The sequence below is a fragment of the Xenopus laevis genome, chromosome 9_10S, assembly GCF_017654675.1.
Source record: "Xenopus laevis strain J_2021 chromosome 9_10S, Xenopus_laevis_v10.1, whole genome shotgun sequence".
NCBI lineage: Eukaryota > Metazoa > Chordata > Amphibia > Anura > Pipidae > Xenopus > Xenopus laevis.
The window spans coordinates 15,442,433-15,470,148 of NC_054388.1; the positions used below are offsets into that span (position 1 = coordinate 15,442,433).

At 42.2% G+C, this 27,716-nt stretch overlaps 1 protein-coding gene and 1 long non-coding RNA gene across 4 annotated transcripts in view; one reads left to right on the forward strand and one right to left on the reverse strand.

Annotated features, from left to right (window-relative positions):
* LOC121398884 (targeting protein for Xklp2-B-like) overlaps positions 1 to 27,716 on the reverse strand; it is a 100,772-nt gene that overhangs the window by 68,070 nt on the left and 4,986 nt on the right. The gene's annotated exons all lie outside the window — the stretch shown is intronic.
* Positions 7,336 to 12,044, forward strand: LOC121398898. The gene is made up of 5 exons (XR_005964601.1): positions 7,336 to 7,386; positions 9,013 to 9,117; positions 9,559 to 9,680; positions 10,263 to 10,396; positions 11,910 to 12,044. It is a non-coding gene; the product is annotated as an uncharacterized LOC121398898 (long non-coding RNA).

Consider the following 27,716-nt stretch of genomic DNA (forward strand, 5'->3'; position numbering starts at 1 on the left):
CAAGTTCTGCAGAGTCCGGAGATGTTCTTCTAATCTCAGCGCCTGACGATCTTCTTGGTGGTATTGGTGACGAAGGGTGCTGGCAGGAGCTTCAGCACTCGCTCTCTTCCGAAGGGATCCTTTTCAGACAGACTCCAAGAAGGACACAAAAATGCTGTGACCTGAAAACCAGAGATTTTAGCTTTAAGCTAGCAAAAAAAATCCCCAGATTTCCAGATTCCTCCAGAAGCTTTACCCAGTAAACCATAGCTATACCCCAGAATATACATATATTTTGCAGTCTAATCTGCTATCTATCTATCTATCGTCTATTTATCACTATCTATCTATCTATCTTAGTATTTTTCTATCCCTCTCGCATCTAGCTATCTATATGCGGGCTGTCATCATCTATCTATCCATCCCTCTCTCTCTCTCTCCCTCTCCCTCACCCCAGTAACCATTAGCTATACCCAGAATATACATGTATTTGCAATATCGTCATCTGACACGAGCTGGGACAGACTCACCAGTTTCCGAGTGAAGCCTCGGTGTTGGGCTTCAATTATCAGTCCTCAACTGGATATTGCCGTGTATGCTGAATTGAAAAACATATACATCAGGTGCATCAAAATGTCTAGAATTATTATTTTATTTAATCATAGAAAAAGTATTTTTGCTGTAAATGAGCAAATCATCCAAATTCCTCCCATTCTGATATAAAACTTTTGCTGCTCAATGTATAAAATAAAGTAGCCATAATGTTGTGAATTTCACTTACGTGGTTTTCCTTCAGCCATTCGATGGCGGTTATCCCCAGCCGACCAGATGTCACACTGCAAAAGACACACCAAAGAGCATTAGAATATATATTATTGGGTTATGGTATATTAAATCTAAGTAAAAAGGCTGCACTTCTCTTTTTATATAACATATTAGCAATATATCATGGGTCATATTAAATGCCATTCTCCAGCTCAATTATGGCTAAACAGAATCATATATATTTTACATAACTTCTAAAATAGCCCAATGCAACCCCCTAGTAATAATATCTATTACCATTATTATTTGTAAAAGTAAAAAAAAAATGCTATAATATAATATATATATCTACAAATATCATATATCCAATAGCAGTTACAGTATCATAACATCTCTATTTCTACTAATCTATATATGAGCAATAATATTTATATCATATCTACTATTGTCTATCATATATATATGAGATTGCTCTCATACGTGTTCAGAAAAACTCTTTTCTCTCCATGAGAAATAACTGCTTCTATGTCCCATTAACACTGATATTATGTAACTGCTCCGGTTGTTACAAGTATGTATAAGTATCATACTATACTTTGCATCCCATGCTCTGTCCTCCCCAGGTCTCCTGGTGCATCCAATGTGTGTCCCTTCGCTTCTGGCACAATCCCAGTTTTGCGGGGTCCAGGTCCCAGCTGTGTCCATGAAGTCGACTGATATATGTATCTATATTAGAATCTTATATATTATATATTATAACTGTTTAACCTATATAATATTAGTATATATCTCTATATTATGAAAACCCCCTGACTCCATATCATCTATATATCTCTGCCCACCATCCATTACTCTTGATAACTGTAAGTTTTACTCCACTGATCTTCACTTTCTCTCTCTATGTCATCTGTTCGGCTTCTTGATTCTATATATATCTGCCCCGTTCTGTGGTATGTCTGCCCTCTGGTATATATAATATGGTTATAGAGATATAAACATCCTCTATATCATTAAGAGTATTTTATGATAAAGATGCCATATAGAAAGAGTCCTTTAATAGGTAAGATCGCCCTTACCTTTAAATGAGCCCGTGTTTTGCAGACATAGCCAACCAGGTCTCCTTCAGGGATTAGCCATTGGTTCTTACTGATGAGGGTTGTACAGAGAGGCCTGCCACCACAGTATTCAAGAACCAATCTGCAATATATAGAAGAATTATTTCAGGTCATGTATTCTGTCACTTCCAGTGGAATTCGTTTTGGCAAAAGAGGATATGAACACGATTACAGTAAGATCATTTCTTTACTTCCAAGAGCTCCGATGAGCACTCCGAGTGAGTGGACCCTGTAGTAGGCTCCATAGTAAGAGGGCGATGTCTTGTGGCCTCCGAACTGCTGGAGAAACTTCAGCTCCCTGCAGACTGACTCTTCATCCTGGAGTGGAGTAATAGAAATCCCTTTAGTTCACATAGACATCTACACAAATAGGATTGATATATTAGTGATTGGAATATATAAAGATACAGTACTCGGGCTGATGTTGGCGATCTTCACGCTACACGCCTCTACGCATGGGTGTCGTCCCTGAATAAGACAGAAAGGTTGACTATATACAAGTAGGAAAGAGAGGTCTAATTGCAGCCCCAAACCAAGAAGCTTGATATGTCTGCCTAAAATCATTGTGTTGATTGTGTGTAGTGATCACAATCTTGTTCAGTCCCCCTACTCTCTAGGAATTGTGTTGGCTAACTTACCTTGTAGACGTCTCCAGTGCCGCCCACTCCAACAAGCACATCCTTGGTCAGCGACCATCAGGAGGCTGGAAAATATAAATAGAAAAAGGAAGATTTTATTGATAAAACATAATATTCCCAGGGTAACAAACATGTCTCACTTCCGGCAGTAGCTGGCGAGTGTTTACCCTCCTTTCTACTCACCTCATAAGTCTCCGGAGGGTTCTGGATTCCGCCTGTGGCTGAAGGAGAAGAGAAAGAGTCCTATTACATTCTTATACTTTATCTGTACCTGTTCTTCTATTCAGCAAAACCCTTAAATTCAGCTAAAACAGTAGCAGTTGACTTACCTTCCTCCAGGGGGCGCAGAATAGCATTGCGCCTAAGTTTTTTTAGCTCTTAAAAGAGCTGTTGGGTTATAAAAGAGATATCATCTGACGTCAAAGGAAGATGTTATATCCAACGCCAAAAACAGATGGAATATCACTGAATATCTCTAAAACAATCGCTGTGAAATCACTCGGAAAATCACTCTGAAAATCGCTTCGAAAACGCTGTGAAAACGCTTCGTCGTCGCAAAATTCACTGTGTGGGGAAACAGAAAGAAAGAAGAGATTGTAAGCTCACATGCACCAGTCCTCTCTGCTATACATATCAGGATTTCACTGCCTTATATAAGTATTCACACCCTCACCAATTCTCCCATTGTACAAAAACAAACCCTAAACTTATATATATTGTTTATCTGTTTTTATCTGTTATTTTTATTCTGACCATTAATTCTAAAATCTGATTTCCACTGGCAAAAAAAACAAAATTTACCATCAGTTTTTCTTTTGCTTCAACAGCATTAAAGCAAAGTTCCCACTTTAAATGAAATGAAATTAAATTTGTAGAAGACCACAAGCTGCAGGTCTGACAAGGGATGCTGGGATTTGTAGTTTAATATCAGTTAGAAGACCTCAAGCTGTAGGTCTGACACGGGATGCTGGGATTTGTAGTTCAGTAACAGAAGACCACAAGCTACAGGTCTGACAAATGATGCTGGGAGTTGTACTATATGCTACAGGTCTGACAAGGGATGCTGGGATTTGTAGTTCAGTTCAGTAGCAATAAGAAGACCACATGCTGCAACTCTGACAACAGATGCTGGGATTTTTAAGTCAGTAACATTTAGAAGATATAGGGCTACAGGTCTGACAAGGTGCTGGGATTTGTACTACAGGCTGCAGGTCTTACAAGGGATGCTGGGATTTGTAGTTCAGTAACAGAAGACCACAAGTTGCAGGTCTGACAAGGGATGCTGGGGTTTGTGCTATAGGCTACAGGTCTGACAAGGGATGCTGAGATTTGTACTACAGGCTGCAGGTCTGACAAGGATGCTGGGATTTGTACTACAGGCTACAGGTCTGACAAGGGATGCTGGATTTGTAGGTCAGTAACAGTTAGAAGATTGTAGGCTGCAGGTCTGGGAAGGGATGCTGGGATTTGTAGGACAGTAACAGTGCAGGTCTGACAAGGGATGCTGGATTTGTGCTACAGGCTGCAGGTCTGACAAGGGATGCTGGGAGTTGTACTAAGGCTACACGTCTGACAAGATGCTGGATGTGTAGGTCAGTAACAGTTAGAAGACCAAAAGCTGCAGGTCTGACAAGGGATGCTGGGATTTGTAGTTCAGTAACAGTTAGAAGACCAAAAGCTGCAGGTCTGACAAGGGATGCTGGGATTTGAAAGGTCAGTAACTGTACTGTTAGAAGATTATAGGATACAGGTCTGACAAGGGATTCTGGGATTTGTACTATAGGCTACAGGTCTGACAAGGGATGCTGGGATGTGTAGGTCAGTAACAGTTAGATGGTTATAGGCTTCAGGTGTGACAAGGGATGCTGGGATTTGTAGTTCAGTAACAGTTAGAAGACCACAAGCTGCAGGGTCTGACAAAGGATGCTGGGATTTGTACTACAGACTGCAGGTTCTGACAAGGGATGCTGGGATTTGTAGTTCAGTAACAGTTAGAAGACCAAAAGCTGCAGGTTTGACAAGGGATGCTGGGATTTGTAGTTCAGTAACAGAAGACCACAAGCTGCAGGTCTGACAAGGGATGCTGGGATTTGTAGTTCAGTAACAGAAGACCACAAGCTGCAGGTCTGACAAGGGATGCTGGGATTGGTACTATAGGCTACAGGTCTGACGAGGGATGCTGGGATTTGTACTATAGGCTACAGGTCTGACAAGGGATGCTGGGATGTGTAGGTCAGTAACAGTTAGATGGTTATAGGCTTCAGGTCTGACAAGGGATGCTGGGATTTGTAGTTCAGTAACAGTTAGAAGACCACAAGCTGCAGGTCTGACAAGGGATGCTGGGATTTGTACTACAGGCTACAGGTTTGACAAGGGATGCTGGGATTTGTACTACAGGCTGCGGGCCTGACAAGGGATGCTGGGAATTGTACTTTAGGCTACAGGTCTGACAAGGGATGCTGGGATATGTGGTTAAGTAACAGTTAGAAGACCACAGGCTGCAGGTGTGACAAGGGATGCTGGGATTTGTACTACAGGCTACAGGTCTGACGAGGGATGCTGGGATTTGTACTATAGGCTACAGGTCTGACAAGGGATGCTGGGACTTTTAGGTCAGTAACATTTAGAAGATTATAGGCTACAGGTCTGACAAGGGATGCTGGGATTTGTACTTTAGGCGACAGGTCTGACACGGGATGCTGGGATTTGTAGTTCAGTAACAGTTAGAAGACCACAATCGGCAGGTCTGACAAGGGATGCTGGGATTTGTACTATATGCTACAGTCTGACAAGGGATGCTGGGATTTGTAGTTCAGTTCAGTAACAATAAGAAGACCACAGGCTGCAAGTCTGACAAGGGATGCTGGGACTTTTAGGTCAGTAACATTTAGAAGTTTATAGGCTACAGGTCTGACAAGGGATACTGGGATTTGTACTATAGGCTACAGGTCTGACAAGAGATGCTGGGATTTGTACTACAGGCTACAGGTCTGACAAGAGATGCTGGGATTTGTAGTTCCGTAACAGTTAGAAGACCCCAAGATGCAGGGCTGACAAGGAATTCTGGGATTTGAAGGTCAGTAACAGTAACAAGATTATAGGCAGCAGGTCTGACAAGGGATTTTGGGATTTTTAGGTCAGTAAGAGCTAGAAAACTACAGGCTGTAGGTGTGACAAGGGATGCTGGGAGTTGTACTATAGGCTACAGGTCTGACAAGGGATGCTGGGATTTGTACTATAGTCTAAAGGTCTGACAGGGATGCTGGGATTTGTAGTTCATTAATAGCTAGAAGACTACAGGCTGCAGGTGTGACAAGGGATTCTGGGACATTCAGGACATGAGTAACAGTGACTGGGAAGTTGCAGCTCCAAAACTTTTTCCTTTAAAGCTTTTTAAGAATTCAGTTCTATATACAAAGTGAGGTCTAAAGAGAAATATGGATATTAATAGTATTGGAGGGAAAACAGCAAGTGGCCAACTGTCGCTCCAAACACTGGGTGACCCCTGTTATATGGGAACATGGGGGATTTCAGACTTTTGCCCTTAATAATTGCTTAACTTTTACTGAAAAGCTTTTTAATAAGTAAATGTTATATACAAAGTGAGATATAGAGAGAAATATGAATATTAATAACATTAGAGGAGAAACCTGAACAGCAAGTGGCCAACTGTCAACTGTCACTCCAAACACTGTCAGTGACCCCTGTTATATGGGAACATGGGAGATTTCAGACTTCTCCCCTTAAGAATTTCTTAACTTTCCCTTAACAGCTTTATTAAGAAGTAAATGTTATATACAAAGTGAGATACAGAGAGAAATATAAATATTAATAGCATTAGAGGAGAAACCTGAACAGCAAATGTCACTCCAGATGTTGCTATAGTGACCCCGTTATATGTTAACATAGGAGATTTCAGACTTTTTATTATTTCTTAACTTGCACTTATTTTAAATATAAAGCAATTGGAATCCCAAATATTATTTTATACTTATTTTAAATATAAAGCAATTGGAATCCCAAATGTTATTTTATACTTTCTGTATTTAGCCTGACAGGTGTGTAGTCTCCCTGCATCCCTGTTCCTTCCCCCAACCCCAACTCTCCTATAATCTATTAAAATGACAAAACCAAGGCTAATATCCCAGGTGCCACCTAGTGACTCAATTTAGTAGTGATTTTCTTCATTTATATCATTATTTTCCATAAATTGTCTCCAGTGTGTGCTGTGCATCCACTTACCTCTGATCCCAGAAATGAAAGTGAGAAATCCGTTATTTAACGGTTGTCTGTGCGGCCAAATGCCAGGATGTACTTCTGTGTATTTATCCTGAGTTGTCTGTAGTCTGCCTGTTTCCCCATTCCTCCCATAATGATATTTTCTATTAGAATATACACAAAACCAAGGCTAATATCCAGGCACTAGCCAGTGTCACACTCCAATAGCGATTTCCTTAATTTCTGCCATTATTTCCCTTAATGCCCACTTGTATCAATGCTCCGCTCACCTCTGATCCCAGAATAAGAAAGTGAGTTTACAGCCAATCACATTTTATGTTTATTTCCTGATAGTGATTGGCTGCAAGTTCAGCACATGTTTACATGCTGTTTAGATAAGTGGGACCCCAGTAAGGAGATGTGGGGGTCAGCTCATGTATCTTTGATAAGGAATATTAATTCTAATGGACAATGTTAGGCTGGGGAAACAGTCCTGCTCTCTTGCACACCTCAATAAAACCACACTGACAAAAACATGGGACAGATTTATATATTTGAGTTGTCTGCCACATGTCATCTGTCTCCATTTCCTGTTCTTTAGACCAAGTGACCAACGCAGAAAAATATTCCCCCGGACCAGAAACCGCTTTCAGAGACTTGTATAAATGCTGGTAAGTGACAAATACTCAGGCTTTTCTGCTGGGAGTGTAAGGGACCTCCGTGCTGAGTGCAGTGCTAATATATTTGCATGTTCTAAAAGAAGTATGGGGCGTTTGACTTGCTTTGGTTAGACTTGCCTTTTGGGGTGTTGGCTGGACAAAGAGATGGGATGGTGCGCTGAGCTTGACTCTGCAAAGAATAGGCCAGGGCCATACCCTTTAAGTTGCCACCGAACATTGCCTTCAGAAATGTTTTTGAACTAACATAAGCTGCTATTGATCCTCATTCTAATTCTCCCCTCATCTCCTACTTTGACCAAACTCTACTTGTGCCTCCTTTGTAATTCCAGGTTGTATTTCCCTGAATGCATTAAAAACACATTTTAGGGTGTGACCTGATAGGGAACTGAAGCCTGTATTTGCTTGTGTGAAAGCAGGGATGTAATGGGCTATCCTCCCTCCTCCTCCTCCTACTGTGCTTCTGGCAGGCACCTCACTGCTCATTTGAAACACAGGCAGGAACTGTAGCATCTATAGGATATGAATTTCTTTTTAACCCAGAGTGAAACCATATCTGTCAGTGCCAGCAAGTTTGAGGGGTATTTTTTATTTATGCTTTATCTCATTAAGATCCCCATGTTTAATTGGAAGGGGACCACTGGCTCTATATTGGTACAGGACCCAGTGATGCTGACAGTATTGTTAGATATGCAGTGAAGCAAAGAATTACAAATTGATGGACAATAAGAATTACTCTCCCATTTTGGCATGTTTGACCATTTGGGAGGTTTAGACAGTGTCGGACTGGGACCACCAGGGGCCCCACCCAAAACCTTTTGACAAGGGCCCACCAATTAATCTTAAGACCAGGGGCCCATTATTTTTCTTCCTCTCCTCACTCAACTTCTATTCTCCTAGTCTCTTTTTCTTTACATACTATACTCTATTTTTCTATATTTAGCCTATTTGTTCTGATAAAAATAGGGAATGGCCATGGAAAAGGCCAAATGTTTAGCAGCATGAGGGCCCACTGACACCTGAGCCCACGGAGTTTTCCCGGTATCCCTGTGGGCCAGTCCGACACTGTTTAGATAATTCTGAGCCATTAGTGGATTGAGTTGAATGCATTTCTTGTTGTGTTGTGCTAAAAGAAGGCAATGCCACAGCTATTTTCAGCTTGTCTAATTTATTCAGTTAGTTGGGTTTGACTTTATGGAGAACATAGTTTGATACCATTTGCATGCACGCTTAATTCTCCGAGTGCCATACTTTATATGGAATTGTGATGCTTCAATTGGTCTGTAATGTGTGTAATATTACCGTCGGCATTGAGCCCCCATTTTATGATGGCCTTAGTGATTCCGAGAACTGCGTTATTTTTTTCAGGTGGCTTGACTAACAGGAAAAAATGTGGGAGTACAAAGGGCTCCATCGTCCAATCAAAGGATGAATGCTTCTGCATATTTAGATGAAGCATTTTCACATAAGGGCTATTTATCTTTCGAGACCTTATAATGTTTAGGGGTGTTGTTTCCCTTTAAGACAGTGAAATCCTATTGACTGGAATGTTTCTGCCATGTCATAACTTATCTGGCTCTTCTCATTTATCTCTGCTATCACCGTCTCTCCCTACAACAGGTCTGCCAGGCGGATGTCTAAGAAACATCGGCAGAAGATCCTCATAATGCATCTGGAAAAAGAGACCGCACAATCTTAATACTCACCATGCAAAAAACGAAAAGGGTACGTATGCCTATAGGCTAATGAAACTGCATCATCCCCAGTGACCACATTTTCAATTCTTTAGGAATGATTTGTTTCCATTCTTTGCAGGAGCCCAGTAACCCTGGCTGCTTACTTGCAGGAAACTGGGAAATTTTCTTGTGCAGCGGAGTTTTAAATTAAATCCATGTCCATCATGGTACTTTGCTGTTAACTTGCAATTGATTACCTCACATAGTCATCAATGTACTTCGCTCATATTACATACGCAGACAAATTATACTCTCATCGTGGTCTCTGGTCCCCCTGCTTACATCCATCCAGCACTGGCTTAGAATCTACTGTGTTGTGTGTTTTCTGCCAGTGCAAGTTTGACTTCTGATTCTTCTTGAGAGACGGCACTAAAAAGATGTGACTGTTGGCGTAAGGGGTGCACTGATTTTCTACTACTTTCTTTTGCAGATCCAGTACTAAAGACAGACACGCTCCAGTAATCAGGGGCCAACCCACAAGCAGCCATCATGGCACCACCTCTCCAAAACCAAAGCCCAACTGACCATGCCCTCAACTCCAACTGTACTGAAGTATGTCTGCGCTGTGCCAGCCACTGAGTGTTAATCTCAGCAGTAGATAACTGATAGCAATAGTGTGACACAGCAATAGGGACCTTTTATGATAGGTTGGGACTCTTGACACAACAGGATGTGCCCCTGATTGGCTAATGTTTCTTTTCTTTTATAGCTAATAAACTGTAGGTAACCTAAGGAGGTAAACCTATTTTCCCATGAAGCAAGTTGTAGGGATACTGTAGCACTAGCTCAGCACTGCCCTGCCTTCATGATTTGCACTGTAAACTTACCATAGTGTTGTTCAACCTTAGAGTGGACAAGGGTCCGTGACCTATTTCCATAAGTCAATTAGCAGACTAGTAGTCATCACGACTTTCACTTTCTTCCTTAGTTGGGTGCACGTCCTCCAATGGCCACTTTCCACTGGCAATACTGACAAAGAAGTGAGTCCAGCACCCGCAGTTGATAAAGGACCCGCTTGATAAAAGACCGCATGGTCTGAAACGTTGCTGTAATCCCCTTGCACCAATAAAGGCTGTTTTATTTAAAACTGTTCTTTGTCACTATTTCCATAAGTCATACAGATTTTTTTTTCAGCAGGAGGAACATTCTGGCGAAGTCTAAAAATTCAGTAGAACAAGAGCTTGAGAAAATGCAAGTGCTTCAGAAGGAAATGCTAGAGAGTCTCAAGAAAAATGAGCATTCCATGAAAGTTGCCATATCTGGAGCAGGTGTGTACATATTAGTGAGAGTAACTATATTTCCCAGATCCAATACAACATGAAAATTTGGCTTAATTCTTTCTAAATAAGTCTGTCTCCTGCCCTTCCAATACTGGACCTTTGTAAAGAGACGTTAGATACCATATTTGTTATCCTTGGCATTATCTCTTACCAAATTTGACCATACAATTAAACTTCATCTGGGACTACTAGGCAACTTTCAAAGGTCAACCATGACTTACTTTGCATGGCTCAAAGGCCCTCAGATTTTTCATGGTTCATCAATGCCTGAGTAACTTTGGATGCAATGATTAACCAGCAACTCCTCTGCATTTGGTACCACCTCCATCAAATCATAAACTACTAACTGAAGAGTCTGGCCCAGAGGAAAGGTTGATCACCTCCAACTACTCATGAAGGGCCAAGGCTGAAGGAAAAATTAACAGACTTAAAGGAACAGTAACACCAAAAACGGAAGTGTCCTAAAGTAATGAATATATAATGAACTGTTGTGTTGCACTAGATTCCGGAATTTCACCTGGAATCATCACAGTCCAAGCTGTCAGATAAACAAGAAGAAATCTACCCATGTGTTTTTCTGTTGTCTCCCTGTCTGCTTAACCTGCAATAACCATTTGACTTCAGGTCGGATCCCACACTTTTCTAAATGGAGAGTCCTGAGGATTTGCATAAGAATAGCACCCAATCTGACCGGAAGTCAAATGCTTTATATTACCACAGCTTTAGCAGACCGGGAGACACACCATTGAGAAACACCTGAATGGAACTGCACTGCAAATTCTCATGGCAGGTTTATTTATGTCATTGTGTCATTTGGCTTGTAGCCCCTCTGACCACCAAGGATCATTATAGGCCTCTTCTATCTTTGTTGTCAATAAGGAGGGCAGGGTGCATGAGAAAAAAATCCAACGGCACAGAAAGGGAAAAGTGAACTGGATCAGAGTGAGGGTAGATAACAAAGAGAGAACAGTGAAACAAAATAAAGAAAAGGTGAGGGAATACTGTGGGAGAATAGACACTCCCATTCTTCATTTCAACCTAGAGTATCTCATCTGCTCTTACATAATGGTTTTTCAGAGGGGTTTTTTCTTTTTTAAGGTTGTTTTTGCATCACTGCACTTTGCACTGAAGGGGGTATTATTTTAAAAGATTTGTATAAAATGTCTCCTTTAACAACTATCAGGAAAAAGTGTGGCTTTCCTAAGCTAAATTGTGAATCTGAACATCCTCCATGGTTGCATCTTGCAATACTATGTATTCTGGGCCAGTACCCATTTAAGGTGGGCAGGCTCACTGGTTGGTATGATGGTGCTGGTCATGCCTCTGTATAGTTCATACGTTGGAGGAGCAGTATTTTACCATGTGGCTAAAAATTTAGATTTGTAACTTTGGAGTTGACCACAGCATGGCATTGATCTGTCTTGTTATGAGCGTTTCCTATCATAGCCATTGACTGCTTGCCCATGTTCCAGCTGCATCTTTCTCTCTTTTTTAAATGTAGATAGCCTTTCTGGTTCCATGATTCAAGACGGCTTTGAGCTCCTTGCCTACCCACTAGAACTGTCCTTACTGCGCTGGACATGCAATCCTCCTATATTTACTGGTGGATTTAATACAAGGAGAGCCTGTCTTCCATTGTACAGGGACTGTAGCGGCAACAATATAGTGAGCAGGATGAATCCCAGTGTGTATTTGCTCCTGTTGATACCATGGTATTCTATTCCTGAGGAGGAACTCTGAGCAGCCTCTTTTCTACCAGAAGTGGACTATCCACATGATACTTTAAGCAGCCTGGGTATAGGCCTTCAGGTGGGAAAATAACAGCTGCACAGTCCTAATACAAATTACTAATTGATATATTCGCTGGATGAGTAATAGGTAATATCTCACCCGCTAAAGAAAGTGGCCTGGGTGTAGAAACCCCAGGTCAATCACATAAACAAAAGTTACGGTGTGGAGTCTCTGGTAGATAAGGGAAAAGCACTCACCCGACGTCTCAAGCGGTCCGGGTGCATCGCCCCGAACCCGTAGCCAAGGGTGTATGCACTTGTGGAGTTAAAGGAAAAATCAGCAAGCACTCCGGAAGACTCTTGTAGTAAGTAAAATTATCGCTTTATTTCAAATACATTAAAACCATTGTGGTTTTAATGTATTTGAAATAAAGCGATAATTTTACTTACTACAAGAGGCTTCCAGAGTGCTTGTTGATTTTTCCTTTAACTCTATAGGCCTTCAGGGCCAGACTGAGTATTAAAATAGGCCCTGGCATTTCAGGTACATAGCGGCCCAATCAGCCCAACAGAGGCTCAAACAGCCCCCACCAGCCCACTAAATACTGACTTTATATGGGACCTTATAGCAGCCCCTCTGGCATTTGCCAGAACCCACAGATTGCCAGTCCAGGCATGTAGGCCTTACTAGGGTAAGGTAGGTGTCACTCACTCTTTCTTATATAAATAAGAAAGAGTGAGTGACACCTACCTTAACCTAGTAAGGCCTACATGCCTTAGAACCCCCTCTGGAATATACTAAATTACCGCACTCCTACTCACTATCCCAGCTTCAGCCACACCCCTACTTTCTCAGCTCAGCCACACTTCTACTCTCTCCTTCACTTTCCAGCTCATTTACACTCCTACTCTCCCTCAATATCCCAGCTCAGCCACATGCCTACTCCTCAAAATGAATCAACCTAATGAATTCCCTGACACCCATCTTTGGGAATATTCGGATACCCGACCCTATATTTGCCACTAGCTGGGGGCTGTTTAAATAGGAAAAGGCGCTTGCACACAGCTGCTTTGAGAAGCCCCTCTGAATAGGAGCTCTGAATAACCACCCCCAGCTCCTGGTAATGAGTAGTTGTTAATAACTTAGTAAGGCTGTGTGCCATAAATTGCCCCTACCTGATTTTGTGATCAAGAGGGAAGAGGCGGCTTATACTTATAAAGGTGTTTGTCACATTTGTAATTACATCCTGATGAAGGGAGGTTGTTACTCCCAAAAACGTTGATGTTGGTGGTGATGTAAATTAATAAAGAGGGGGCACTTTCCCTCACTGCAGAAATTTGTGTGTGGTGCGGATCCGTGAACAAAAGTTGCTGTTAGTAACGACTTTGCCCATAAAATTTGCCCCTATCTTATACAGTATGTTTCTGTCTACTAGGGATGCACCGAATCCACTGTTTGGATTCGGCTGAATCCCGGAATCCTTTTGCGAAAGATTTGCCCGAAATATCGAACCGAATCCTAATTTGCATAATGCAAATTAGGGTGGGAAGGGGAAAAAAATTTTTATTTCCTTGTTTTGTGACAAAAAAGTCACGTGATTTCCCTCGCAGCCCCTAATTTGCATATGCGCAATTTACGATTCTGTTCGGCTGGGCAGAAGGATTTGGCCGAATCCAAATCCTGCTGGAAAAGGCTGAATCCCAAACCGAATCCTGGATTCGGTGCATCCCTACTGTCTACACTAGGCACCTGCTTCAGTACAGATCCTTCAGTAAACAATAAAGTCCTTTAACCTTTTTGAATAGGATGCCTATAATCCTTTTAGGAGTCAAGATTCCTAGAAATAATTATCAATGCATACCTGCCCAACTGTCCCTTTTTCAGAGGGACAGTCCCTCTTTTGACAGCTCAACCTGAGGTCCCTCATTTGTACTGGAAAGTCCCTCTTTTCTCTGCACTGAACAGCCAGAAAAAGAAACAAAGTTTCTAACTTAATTGGCTTTTGCCAGAGAGGCCAGTACAGCTAACAGGTGCAACTAAGATACTTTGTAACAATTTTTGAGATAAGAAAATAAGTCATTTTAACAGTTTAGATAAGGAGAAATTATTTTCAAACTTTTATAACCTGCCCAAACTTTGTAAAATGAACACAATGGGAAAAGGAGTGATGATTCCAGTCAAACGCATTGGGTTGCTGCAAAACCAGTGCTTTATTGTGTTAATAAAAGCACTGGTTTTGCAGCAACCCACTGCGTTTGACTGGAATTCATCACTCCTTTTCCCATGTGTTTTGGCTTTCATTGGACGGAAGCATAGTGATCGAAACAGTCTAACCGAATCCAATCTATTGGCTTTGTTAAATGAACATGGTAAATACGGGTGTGGCCACAAAAATGGGTCTGTGGTCAAAAAAAAATTGCCGCGCTACATGACAAAAAATTTATATCCCTCTTTTTACTTCCAAATTTGGGAGGTATGTCAATGTCCCTAATAGGTACCATGATCTACTGCAAAAAAGAAATCTCACTTTATTTTGGGGGGGTCAATGGTTACCCACCCTAAACCCAGTTTTGGTTCAACACCTACAGATTCAAATGTCCTGCTTTAAATGAAGAGATTTTTCTTGAAATGCTACCTGTGCTCTTTGGTTTGGCCTAGAAACCCCCCATGTTGCATATCTGGTGTATAAGGCAAGGCTGATATGTTGGTTTTTATACATGAATTTTGGTTCCTTCTGCTCCTCTCCCCCCCCCCCCCGGGATCACATTTCTCTGAGCTCTGAGAGTCCCAGATCTATGGGGGAGGTGCCATAGTGACAGTGCCAATCACAAATTGAATTCACAAGCTCTAAACAACCAAAGTGGAATCCTCTGAACATGGACTATGTCTGGTAAACATGAGAGGAGAGGGTGGGATTATATAAATCACATAGCCAGGGCAGGTGCAACTTGTTGATAATCCAATGCATTGTCTCTCCTCAGGGCAACCAGTTAATACTATTTCCCTTGATTACTAGACACAGTTCTACTAGATACAGGTAGTTATGCCCCCCTACTGTAGTAGGTCCAGGAAGTCACTAGTTATGTATAGGAGGCTATCCACTCCAAATTGAATACAAATAATGGGTATCTAAAAAGTAACTGTGTTTAACATGGCAACAGTTTGGTTCAAATACACTGTGTTTCCCTTCCAGCCAGTCCAGTCAAACAGAGGAGGAAGGCTTACAGGACCAACAGCACTAAAGACCATGAAGCCAAGAAATTGGGGGTACTAACACTGAGGCTGAACCGTCCCTCTACTTCGACCCCTCTACTGCTTGTAAGGACACGGTGGAAGAGCAGATCCAGAGAACACAACTAACAGCCTCTCCAGTCCTAGTGGGGGCAGGAAACACAGGACACACCAGTGATGGATATAAAAATTCACAGAGAGGTAACTTTATCACAGTACGCAAATAGGGTGATAAACTATTAAAGCTTTTTTTTTCTCCACTGTCCTACTAGTAGCAGAAGCAGTAGAAATACATGGAGGGAAATGTACATTTTGGCAAGTATACATTTCTTCCTGTCCTGCCCCAGGGAAGTTTACAATTTTGAAATCACTGTCACATTTCCATCAGCCCCTGCCCCCGTGGAGTTTACAGTCTAATTCCCTGTCACATTCCACTAGTCCTTGTCCAGTGGAGCTTACAATCTATAGTCTGCATAACATTCCAATCGGTCCTTATCCAAAAAGCTTACAATGAAGGCCCCTATCTCATTCCCATTAGTCTATGCCTAGTGGAGATTGCAATCCATGGTCCCTATCAAATTCCCACTAGTCCCTGCCCAGTGGAGTTTCAATCTATAAGTTCCTATCACATTCCCACTTATCTCTGCCCATTGGCACTTACAATTTAAAGGACCCCTATCACATTTCCATAAGCCTCTGCCCCAGTAATGTAGTAATTCTAGGTCCCTATCACATTTGCATCTCTCCTGCACCAGTGAGCTTACAATCTAAGGTACCTATTCCATTCCCATCAGTCATGCCTAGTGGAGCTTCAGTCTAAGGCCCCTTATCACATAACCCATCTACCCTGCCCCAGTGAGCTTACAATCTATGCCCTCTATTAAATTACCATCAATCCCTGCCCCTGAGAGTTTACAATCTAAGGTCCCTGTCCAGTAAAGCTTATAATCGAAATCCCTATCACAATCCTATCAGTTCCTCACCCTGTAAATTTACAATCCAAGGTCCCTATCACATTCCATCTGTCCTGTTCCAGTGAATTTACAATCTAAGGTCCGCTGAATTAATTCTAAGGTAGGTAGAATTGGGCCAAGTAGTAATTATATTTCATGTGGATTGCCTTACTATTCAACACATATTCTCTCCCATTCTGCCCAAATCCCTGGAAATAATCAGTTTTTGTTTGTGGTGCCAGGGGGGCTCTTTGGAGAAGTTCATCTCTGCACAAAGTCTACTGGCCTGAACCTTGTGGTGAAAGTTCTCAGCAGTAAAAGATCGGGTAAGGATAAGGATGATGAGGAAAAATAGTGGCAAAAGTAAAACCAAAAAGAAGTCTTATATGAATGAAATTCTGCATTTTTTACCCTAACATGATACTGTATGTTTTGAGAAACCATACAATTTTATCACTCTTTTAGACCTATGTTCCCTAAATATCTCACTTTTAGTCTGACTCATATACTGCGACCCAGGTCGTGCCAGTAAGTAGCTCAGAACCCCCCCATGTAAATGTGATCCTTACTTTCAGCTCTAACACTTCCTCTGTTGTTTTTGGGGGAGAAATAATTATTTTTTATGGTCAGTAAATGCATCTCTTTTTCCCCCACATCTGAACAAGCTCAAAAGAAGGTCTCTATCCTCGTGTATTAGAATTTTCTTCAATGATACACCTAGGGCAGGAGTGCCCATACTTCTACATCCATAAAAGCATTGTAGCATTCTGTTCCATGAAAAATACAAAATACTGATTATGGGAAATGTATATTGCTTTATTTAACCAAAAAAAAAAAAACAATATTTCTCAGGTAATCTTAAAGGAGATGGATAGGCTAGGAGGCATTTTTAATTGCCAATAGATTAGTGCAATAAGTGGCAAGCTAGAATGCCTATATATCATATATATATAGTATAATATTATATAACTATATATATATTATATATATATATTATATTTATTTATTTAGAAGCTCTCTGTTTGTTTAGGATAGCAGCTGCAGTATTAGCTGGTGTGACATCACTTCCTGCTGAGTCTCTCCCTGCCTCACTTATAGCTCGGCTCAGATTAGAGCAGAGAAGGGAGGGCGGGGGGGGGGAGAGAGGAGCAAATGAGCATGCCTCTTGCCCGGGGCAAGGAGGTTTAAGCTGAAGGCAGGAAGTCTGATACAGAAATCCATGTGTACACAATAGAAGGAAAGAAATGGCAGTGTTTTTCTTTTGACAGAGGACTACTTTAGGATTTACTGGTATATTTAGGCTTCCTTTCTTATAAGGCTAAAGGTCCCAGCTTAAAGTCTACTAATAGATCCTGATCTACCTTTTGGGCACCTCTGCCCTAGGGTTAGTGTCCAGGAATAACTGTAGATAAAAATACTCAAATACCTAGCTAAAGCAGGATTGGATCTTCTATAATGTGATTAAAAGCGATACAGAAAATGGGGATTACAGAATTTGTATTCCATTTCTGTTTTTAAGGGTGGAGGCGACGGGGAGATTAGCCAGCGAACAATCTTCTCTACTGGGGGCAACTTAATATCTCCTACGAATGCTTCGCTGGCATATGTGGATTAAACGCGATGCAGAAGATGGTAATTATTCTGTAGCCAGCTATGGGACCCTGATATCCAGAAGCTTGGGACCTGGGGCTTCCCAGATAAGGGATCTTTTCTGTAATTTGGATTTTCTTCATACCCTTAAGTCTATTAGAAAAATCATGAAAAACCATTAAATAAATCCATTAGCCTGGTTTGCCATCCAATTAGGATTAATTATATATTTTTTAGTTGGATCAAAGTAAAGGACTGTTTTATTATTACAGAGAAAAAAGGAAATCATTTTTTAAAACTTTGAATTATTTGATAAAATGGAGTCTATGGGAGATGGCCATTCTGTAATATGGAGCTCTCTGGATAACTGGTTTCCAGATAACGGATCTCATACCTGTACCTCATTTCTGTTGAAGGGTGAAGGCAGATAGGGTATTTAGTTGCCTAGCGACAAATCTTCTCTACAGTGGATGATTAAACTCCCCCCGAAATGCCTTCCCGCTGGCAAGAATACGAATCACCAGTGGGATGGCATACAAATCGCTTCAGATTTCCAAAGTTTCCTTGAGAGACAACTTCGGGTGACTTTGTAAATACGAAGGCATTTGGAGAGATTATTCGCCAGCAGTAGAGAAGATTTGTCGCTGGTTGATTAATCTCCCCATCTGCCACCACCCTAAAAGAAATTTTATTGTTGATTTTGTCTATTAAAATATGATTACCGACAGTGGTGGACTCTCTTCCTGATATTTGAATCCAAACTAACAAGTCAGTTTGTTCCATAGCCTGATTTCTCGCTTTAATCAGCCACCCTCAAACTCCCTTCTCCGTTAACAAAGTGCGACCGAGTGATCCTCCAAAAGGGAATGGCTATATTGTTTTCCTAGCTATTTTGGATGGCTGAATGCTAGATTTTATATAAAATATCCATAAACGGTGTATAGCTATACACCTTTGTGAAGTTATTACCCTCAGTTTCCCATAGAACAGTTGCCTATTTAGTGGACCTGTTGGTGGCTGTCGTTTGGGATTTCTATTTCCCAGAGCCTCGTTTTGAATACCCAGTTGTACCTGCCTCAAGGACCGAGATCAAGCAAAACAGGATCCTGTTACAGATGTTGCCATATGATTTCCACTATTATACAAACTGAAGCCTGAAATAAATATATATTTTTTTTTTAAAATTTGAATTGTTTATTGATGTTCTTCAACACAGTACAGACTGCCAGAACGTATTGCAACAACAAGACATCGGCTAAAGTTAAACGGCAAGGAAAGTATCTACACCAGCCAGCATCAATAAACGTGGTGTCCACAATGAACTATTACTGAAAAAAGCTTTAAAGTGACTGTATCTCCAATTAAAAAGGCGGGATAGGGCGAAGAGAGAGTTTAAAGAAAAGAATAAGGGGCATTAAGAAAAAATAGGGAAATAAGAGAAAAGGTGTCAGAAAATAGTATTTCGTCTTCACAACACCAGACTATGCGTAGAAACTAAGATGAAGCAACCGTTTCCTACACCGCCTATGTGCAGCTGCCTTTACATTGGCAATGTTGCCCGTCCCCACCTGAAGCGTTCCAAGTAACGGGTCCAGGATGCCACTCCAGCTCCTCCTTCGTAACTCCTGTCAAAAGTCTGGCTCGAATGGACTTGCCATCGCTCTGATCCAATGTACCTTTTGTGAAAGGGTTTGTTAACTCCGGAATGAGCGACTTTTTCCAATAGCTGCAGTAAAGGATCTTGCTGCGCTGTAAGAATATGCGTGCCAACTTATGCGAACTTTTCGAGTGTCTTGTCATTACTGGGATTCTACATGCCTAAAAGGAAAAGTGTTGTGGGGAGGGCGTGTATGGTGAGATGGAGGACCTCGAGAAGCAGGCAGTGGCAACCTTCCCCAAAATTGCCTGGGCAATAGTGCACGTCCACCAAGTACTGTAAAAATGCATCCCCGTTCTCCGCAGCCTCTGAAACAGTAGCATGGTCGGGATTTCCGCTAGAGTTACTAATGCGTATAACGGGGTATAGTACCACACGAATATAATCTTATAGACTCTCTCAGCAGAGACAGCGCAGAATGGGATGTCTTTTTGGCCATGTCCCATATGCATGACCAAAGTTTTTGTCGAAATCGAAAAACAAGCGTCATTCTTTCCCACTCGATCAATATAGGCGTCTGGCGAGACAAGCTGTGGTGTCTGACGCAATGTGTGCTATAGAGGCTGGTGATCAGGTGAAGTCGGATATGACCGGTTGTGACAGACTGGTGTTAAAATAGTTAGCGCGTTGTTCGTATGTGGACTTGAGGGCAAGTTTCCACGTAAATGTCTGATTTGTAGATTACCTGAAAAAATTGTGAGGGGTATGTCATATGTTTCTCTACATTGTTGAAACGACGACGCACTGTCACTAGCATTCCACACCCAGAAAGAGCCAGTAAGGTAGTCAAACTTTGGCCGCTATCCAGGGAGGTAAAGTCAAGCTTAAGTGCAACCAGGCATAAATCCGTATATTGGAAAAAGATAGACACTAGAAATCTGGAAGTAAGGTAACTCAGACCTGACCCTTTATGTATATCGCATCCCCAAAGATCCAAAGCCTGTTGTGACGTGGGTCTTAGAATATGCAGGGAGCACCTTCTGGAAGCCCTTAGGTATCCAGAAAAGGTGAGCTAGCCTGGAGAGGGTAGGTTATAGTAATTTTCAATTTTCTAGATCCAGGGCTTCGCTGGTTGGGCGGGCAGCATGTATCATAGCCTCCAACCCACACCTCGGGGCTAGCGATATAGTAACGGTGTATGTTAGGGACCCCCATTCCCCCCATAGATTTCGGCGTATAGTCATGATCTTGCCTGTGATTCTAGGTTTTTTTACCGCTCCAGATTTAAAGTTCTGATATTGCCTTTTGCGAGAATATGACGGTCTTGTTCATGCGAAGGTGTAATGGTAGTGTTTCTAAACCAAATATAACAGTCTTGGCAGTAATGTCATTTTGGACCGCGGCAATTCCGGCCAAACCAAGACAGGGGTAGGTGTGCCAGGTGAGCCAAGTCTCTTTTAAGTTTATCCAACAGCTTGGAGTAGTTGGCCTTGTAAATGAAATTAATGATATTTAAGTACAGTATTATCCCTAGACCCTTTCCATATAATGGAATTATTATCAATTGTTCTTATGTAGGACCAGTTTTGCTCAACCCTCATCCCGAGGAATGCATGGACATCAAGCTGAACTGTAAGGCCTTTTATATGCAGGACATGATATTATTGGTGGATAGTGATTCGGCATCAACTGTGTGCCACAAAATAGTCTTGCAACCTCATTGTGTAAATGCAAATGTGTGGGAGAAATCTTTCAATTAAAAGAATTTTATCAGTTACATAGTTTTGAAGGTGTAAATGTACATAGTGAGGAAAAATTGCTGTCAGTCGCATCCCTGCTATGATAGGCGAAACAGGAAGGTTAATGGCATTTTTGTGAAAGACAATATCCAGGAAAAGAGATGTATTTCGTGGGAATCTGTTCTCCATTAAGTACTTTCTTTTCCTCAAAACCAAGTGTTAAGAAACTGGAAGAAAGGATCAGATGCAACATCTGGGCGTTCAGAGCTACTTACTGGGGTGGTGACTGTGGGATTGCAGTCATAAGTCAGACTTAAAAAAAGCCAAAAACGTGAAAAATCAGGGGAACCTAGGCCTTACAAAAGTGTAAGAGTCTCTAGGTCTTTAACAGTATCTTACCATGTCTCTTTATTTGGGTTTAGAGATGCCTTTAAATGAAATCCAAGGCATGAACCAGTTGGAAATCACCCTTATATCTCCAGATGTTTGATGCAGGTGGAGATGGCCTAATGAGATCTTTTTCATTCCTAGTGGCCACAAGTACATGGCGAGATTATTTGATTTTCACCACTAGTTATACACATGGTTTGTTACTATACTCTCAACGGCACCGTGCTTTCCCTCCAACCTGCGTGATGGATGATCGGAAGACCAGTCGCGCATGCCCAAGGTACACTTAAATTCCATCATCCTGTTGGCCCTGAGTAAGGCACAAGCGTCTGGGTTAGGCTCAACAGGCATGTATAAACACTTCACAACAGCGCATTTGCTCGAGTCAGACCCCGTTTCTGTTCCCTCTTCACTTTCTCTTCTTGACCATTGTGCCACCCACCAATTATTAGCTCTAAAACCTTCTTCTGCTAAATACTCCAGGACATAAATCCATATCCTTAAATCTCAGCCCATCCCAGTTCCCAGATAACTACCCACTCCAGGCTTTAGCATCCATCTCTTATTGTTGGTCCCCCACCAGGGTGGTTTGAGAGATGAGAATTACTAGGTAACTGCGACGGTGATGCCAACAATGGTGTATGCTCACCCAGTTACTGTGAGGGGCATCTTCTTACATGCATCAGACTGTATCGTTCCGTACATCAAATCTGAACCTCAACGTCATTCATCCCGTGCGGGACCCGTCGGTGGCCGCCGCAGGAGCGCGGAAGCTGGCGTAACATCACCTAAGAGTCATTTTGACCCATACCAATGGACTGAGGCTTTGAACTGCCAATATCTTCCTATTTGACTTTCAAAGCCACATCTGCGCGATCAAGATTTACCTCATTCCCCCTGTTGCAAAAAGCTCTCCTGATCTCACTATGTATGGAGGTTTCATACAATTCCAACGTGCGATAGATACAAATTCTGTAGTGATTAAGAGGTCTCCAAAGTAAACTGGCACTTTGCCCTTCATTATACATGCCGTCTTCACTTTTCAGGTTTAAAATGACCACACAAGATGCATAAATTTTAAAGTCAAAGCTCCAATCAGCACCTTAATATAGGGCTGCCATCTTCCAAATTTCACCAGGACAGACCCAAAACCTAGGAAATCCACTGGACACGGACATGCGGAAAACCAATGACCATTGGCGATTAGCCGAAATCCGAAGATTGCCATCGGTCATTTTTCTTCGGAATGCAGGTGCTGCTTATCTTCCCGCCATGCAAAGTGCTTTTTGTGTCATGACCAAATAACTAAATTTTTCGTCCTCATCAGTCCACAAACACTTTGTTCCAAGAAAATGGACTGCGGACTTGTCTAAATGAGCTTGTGGCATACAAATACAGTGACTCTGTTTGTGTTTGCGTGACAACAGAAAGGGCTCTTTCCTCATCACAGATGTTCCCTGTGCAAATCTGGCTGAATGCTTCTAGAAACAGAATGATGTACAGATTCACCATCGCAGCAGCGATCTTTGAAGGGTTGTCTGTAACCATTCTCACAATCCCACTCCGCCATATGCCGCTCCTGTATTGTCTTTGGCCTGCAAGACCTGGGTTTTTACAGCAACTGTGCCTATGCGCCTTTCCATTTCCTGATTACATTCTTTACAGTTGAAACTGACAGTTTAAATCTCTGGAGATAGCCTTTTTGTAGCCTTTCTCTAAACCAATGATACTCAACAATTCTTTTGTTTTCAATCTTTTGAGCAGTTGCTTTTGAGCGATTCCCATGACTGTCACTGTTCAAAGGGGCAGCACAAACTTAGCACTGGACTCCTTAAATACTGTACTGTACCTTTTCTCATGATTGGACACACCTGCCATGAAGTTCAGGCTTCTGACGCGCCTCTATTGTGTTGAACAGCTGGCTAAATACAATTATTATGCAGCGCCACTGAGAGGGGCTTCCCAAGAGACTCTATTTCATATGACTGTATGTTAGTGTGAGCACCTAAGAGCATTCGGCTATAAAGAGACAAGGGATTTGGGTTTTTGAGAGGAACTGAGTGTGCTGATTTATCCCATTGGCTTATAGGCTCCTTTATGCCAACGGCCGATGGGCGACAACCCAATGATGATGGTACAAGCTTGCTTTGGGAAGAGGACTTGCTAAAAGGAACTAGGAGGAGATGATTAATCTTTCGCAATGGACGAATAGGCAATGAGCAGAAGAGTACTGTACATGCGGAAGATCTAATTTAGATGAGAGAATTAGGGCGAAAAATCCTGGTGGAGAGGATGACCTATCATCTATGGTAAAGGGGATGCCTTCCGAAGGTACAGACCCCACTCTTGTAAAGATGATGCCATAGTTTCAGAGCAAACAAGGTTATCAGTGCCCGAGGACTATGTTTAAGCAAAAGTAATGTAGCTGATAAGGCCCTGGGCCCAGATGGCAATACCATCCCTAATGGTTCACAGAGAGAGACTATAGTTCAGCTTCTTCGCTAGGGTCCTATTTTCTGAGTTTCATCAGACTTTTTATTTTTCATCTCAGCATGGTCACCTATGGAATACTGGGCACGGAAAGCTACAGAACTATCAATTCCAATATTCTTAAAACGGCGGTCCATTCACAGTCATACGCCTACGCAGCAATTCATACGGCCAATACATAGAGAATCAAATTTGCGATTTTGCCAATGACCAATTTGATACAGTCTGACCCACAATAAATAAACTGCCGCTTTCTCATTCACGACTTAATGCGACACACACGATGAGCCCGTCAGACACCAAGCGGGCCCGTGCGAAAAGACGAGCCGCCAGAACAGCGCGCGCGTACAACATAGCACGGCACGGAAGCCCAGTCCTAAACTAGGAACACGATCGCACGGTGATCAGTGACTCATCGATCCACATCCGACATATCAACACCGCCACACAACCACAAGAAACATACTATACATCGGCGGCAAACCAGCCCGCCATCAACCCATTATAGGCGAGATACCAATCTGGGTCTCTGAATATTCTTGGTTGGGACAGTAGGAGTGTCAAAAACGAGATACGTGGATCAGAACAAGGATCCATCAAAAGAGGAGAGGAAGAGGTAAGACGCGAAACGGAAATCGCCTGTGTGTCGACATGGTGTAATATCATATCCAACCATAATGTAGACCAAACAGCGGCTACTTAAGAAGCAATATAGTATGAGTGGTAAAAAGACCGGCAAAACAAATACAGAACCACTATTTTGCAATGTTGTGTTAGTTAAAGTAGTGAAGCAAAGATTGAGAAAGAAGAATAAAGAAAAAAACACCGACGAACCGAGAGCAGGCATCAAATGGAAACAAGAAAAATAAAAAAAGCAAGAAATTCGAAACAATATACAACAAAATAATAAATTAAAATTAAAAAATAAAAAACAAATAAAAAATAATCAGAAAAAAATAAAAATTAAAATAGAAGTATTAAGGGAGAATTGCAACAACACACTCAACCACACACGACCTTGCGCTGCTCTCGCGCCCCAGACCCACTACTCGAGCCATACACCAACCGATGAGCAGGCAGAGTGAGCTCTATATAAGTCCATTAACAAGGTCCGATGTCTTTGTTAATTAGGCTCTCTGCCAACTTGGATCTAATCAAATTAGCTGCAAGGTTACAGGTATAGCATTGGTTGCTGGCAATTTGCAATTCCAGTTGAAATATCACCGCTAGTACCCTCCTCACATGAATGAATGCCGCTGGGCATTCATTACCCATGTGGGTAGGGGTCTATCGTTGTCCTTATTATCGGAAATATTAAAAGGGTACAGTTGATTGTTAATTAAACGCAATTACACTCTACGCCCCTCATTCAGCGCGCTCAACCCACCATACCACCCGACGATTCCAGGCACTATACATGCATACTTTGGACTACCACCCATCCCACCCGCACCATATATATGCTGGCAAATTATCACCACACGCCCCCTCTGCGCGCGCACACCAGACGACCGCACACCATACACACGCTCCTCCTCCACAGATCGGTGTCTACCTGCCCTGCGAGGCCATCCACCAACTAGCCACTGCGCGGTCCGTACTACCGGCCATCCAACAACGCCTTCACTCTTCCTTCTTAGCCAAGACCTCCAACTCCACGATCCTGCCGACGCGTCTCTATCCCATACACGATTCAATGCCTCACGTACCTCCTGGAAGCTAAGACTCACTCACACATCGGCCCGCCATTCGTTACGTTCCACCATTTCATAGGAACCATCAACTGAATAAGGCTCCTGTTAACAATAGTCGCGTTTCTTCACTTGTCTGGTGATGCACTGAATGTCAATCTAGTAACCTCTTCCAACTCTTCGGATCGCGTACTAAGCTCACAAGCCCGACGCTCACTCATAAATACGCACACCCATCCACTCACGGCACAACTCCATCCAATTGGAGAAAAACTCGATGATTCCGACGCCGCGACACCACACAATCCACCCACTACGTCTACAACGCGACGACCCCACAGTTCCAACGACAACCACGCCTCAGCACCGACACACCAGTCACCACAATACGCCACGTCGCTAGTCCACGCGCACTAACCATAGACTCACCTACCTCTCAATGCTCACTCGCGCTGCGCACAGCGTCTCACAACCGGACATGTCGGCCTCAGTACCATTCCGATACATCCTACATCAATACACTCTCGAGAACCACCTCCGATAAACACTCCTCCTACCCCCTCAATGTCGAAAGGGACCGCGCCACAGGCCAGAGCGGACGCATACCTCCTCAACATGACACACCGCTAGTGTCCCACACAAACAACCCACACCGTATTACATGGCGAGATGAAATAATCCACCAAACACGGAAAAAAAATTAGTGCTGAAAATCGGAAAAATTAATAAACACAAAAGACACATGTCTGGAGAATAATGGAAACTGAAAAAAATGAACTGGAAAAATGGAGTTCACTCAACGTGTGAAAACAATCACCCTATGGAAAAAGGAAAGTGAAAAGGTAATATAACAAATTGGAAACAAACTAAAAAAAGGATATAAAACAATGCGAAAGCGAACACAATGACACAAACACTGAATAAATTTGAAAAAAATCTGACTAATAATGAAAAACATAATTGGTGAAAAATGAAAAAAAAAAAAATGTTGGGGTCCACAAAAAAACACTGAACACACCCAGAATATAACGAACGCAACTGCAGCGACACCCACACGCCACACAGCCCCCGTCAGCGCTATACAACTAACACACAACGCCAAAATAGGGAGAACAACGGAAAATGTTAGTTAGACAGACCACAACAGAACCATCCCAACGCATCCAAGGATGTGGCGCAAGTCACGCCACCAGTTCGGCCCGACCCGACCTCACCGCAGATACACCACAACACAAACCCCCATGTCAACCCATACAGATGGAGGCGAGTGACTCATCAGCGCGAATCCACGCCCACACACTCCAAAACAAAAAAATGACATGTGACTGTTATTTGGGGAAATTACCTTTAACACACTTTAACCATTACTATAATCTTCTAGTATCTTTCTATACCGGGTCCCTTTTCCACAACATGTTGCTTCTTTTAACAAGAGCCGCGTTCAGCTCTCACATTACTGGATATGATACACTTCGCAACACACGCCGTATTTCCATTGCGCGTCACTTTCTCCCTCCTCTTGATCTCTTGTTTATTTTTAGACCACCTCTGCAGACTAGCAACAAAAAACTGACCCAGATTGTATCCACCATATGAGCTACACTGGCAATAGAAACAGTTAATTGTTGTTACATTATCTGAGACACACAGTTGCAGAACTCGACGTAGCACGCACGTGTAATCAGCCGATTCTTCAACGTTAATTTAAATACATAACTACTCGTGCCCTAAGTATGTAATTAGCTTACTGTTGTGTTTCTGTACAAATATTTTGCTCACTTTTCTTCTAAACAGTACTTTTTTCTTGTATTTCTTGCTATGATTCACAAATTACGATCACTTCCCAAACCAACAGCTCCCTTGTCAATCAGTCTGTTTTTCTTCCCGCCACACATG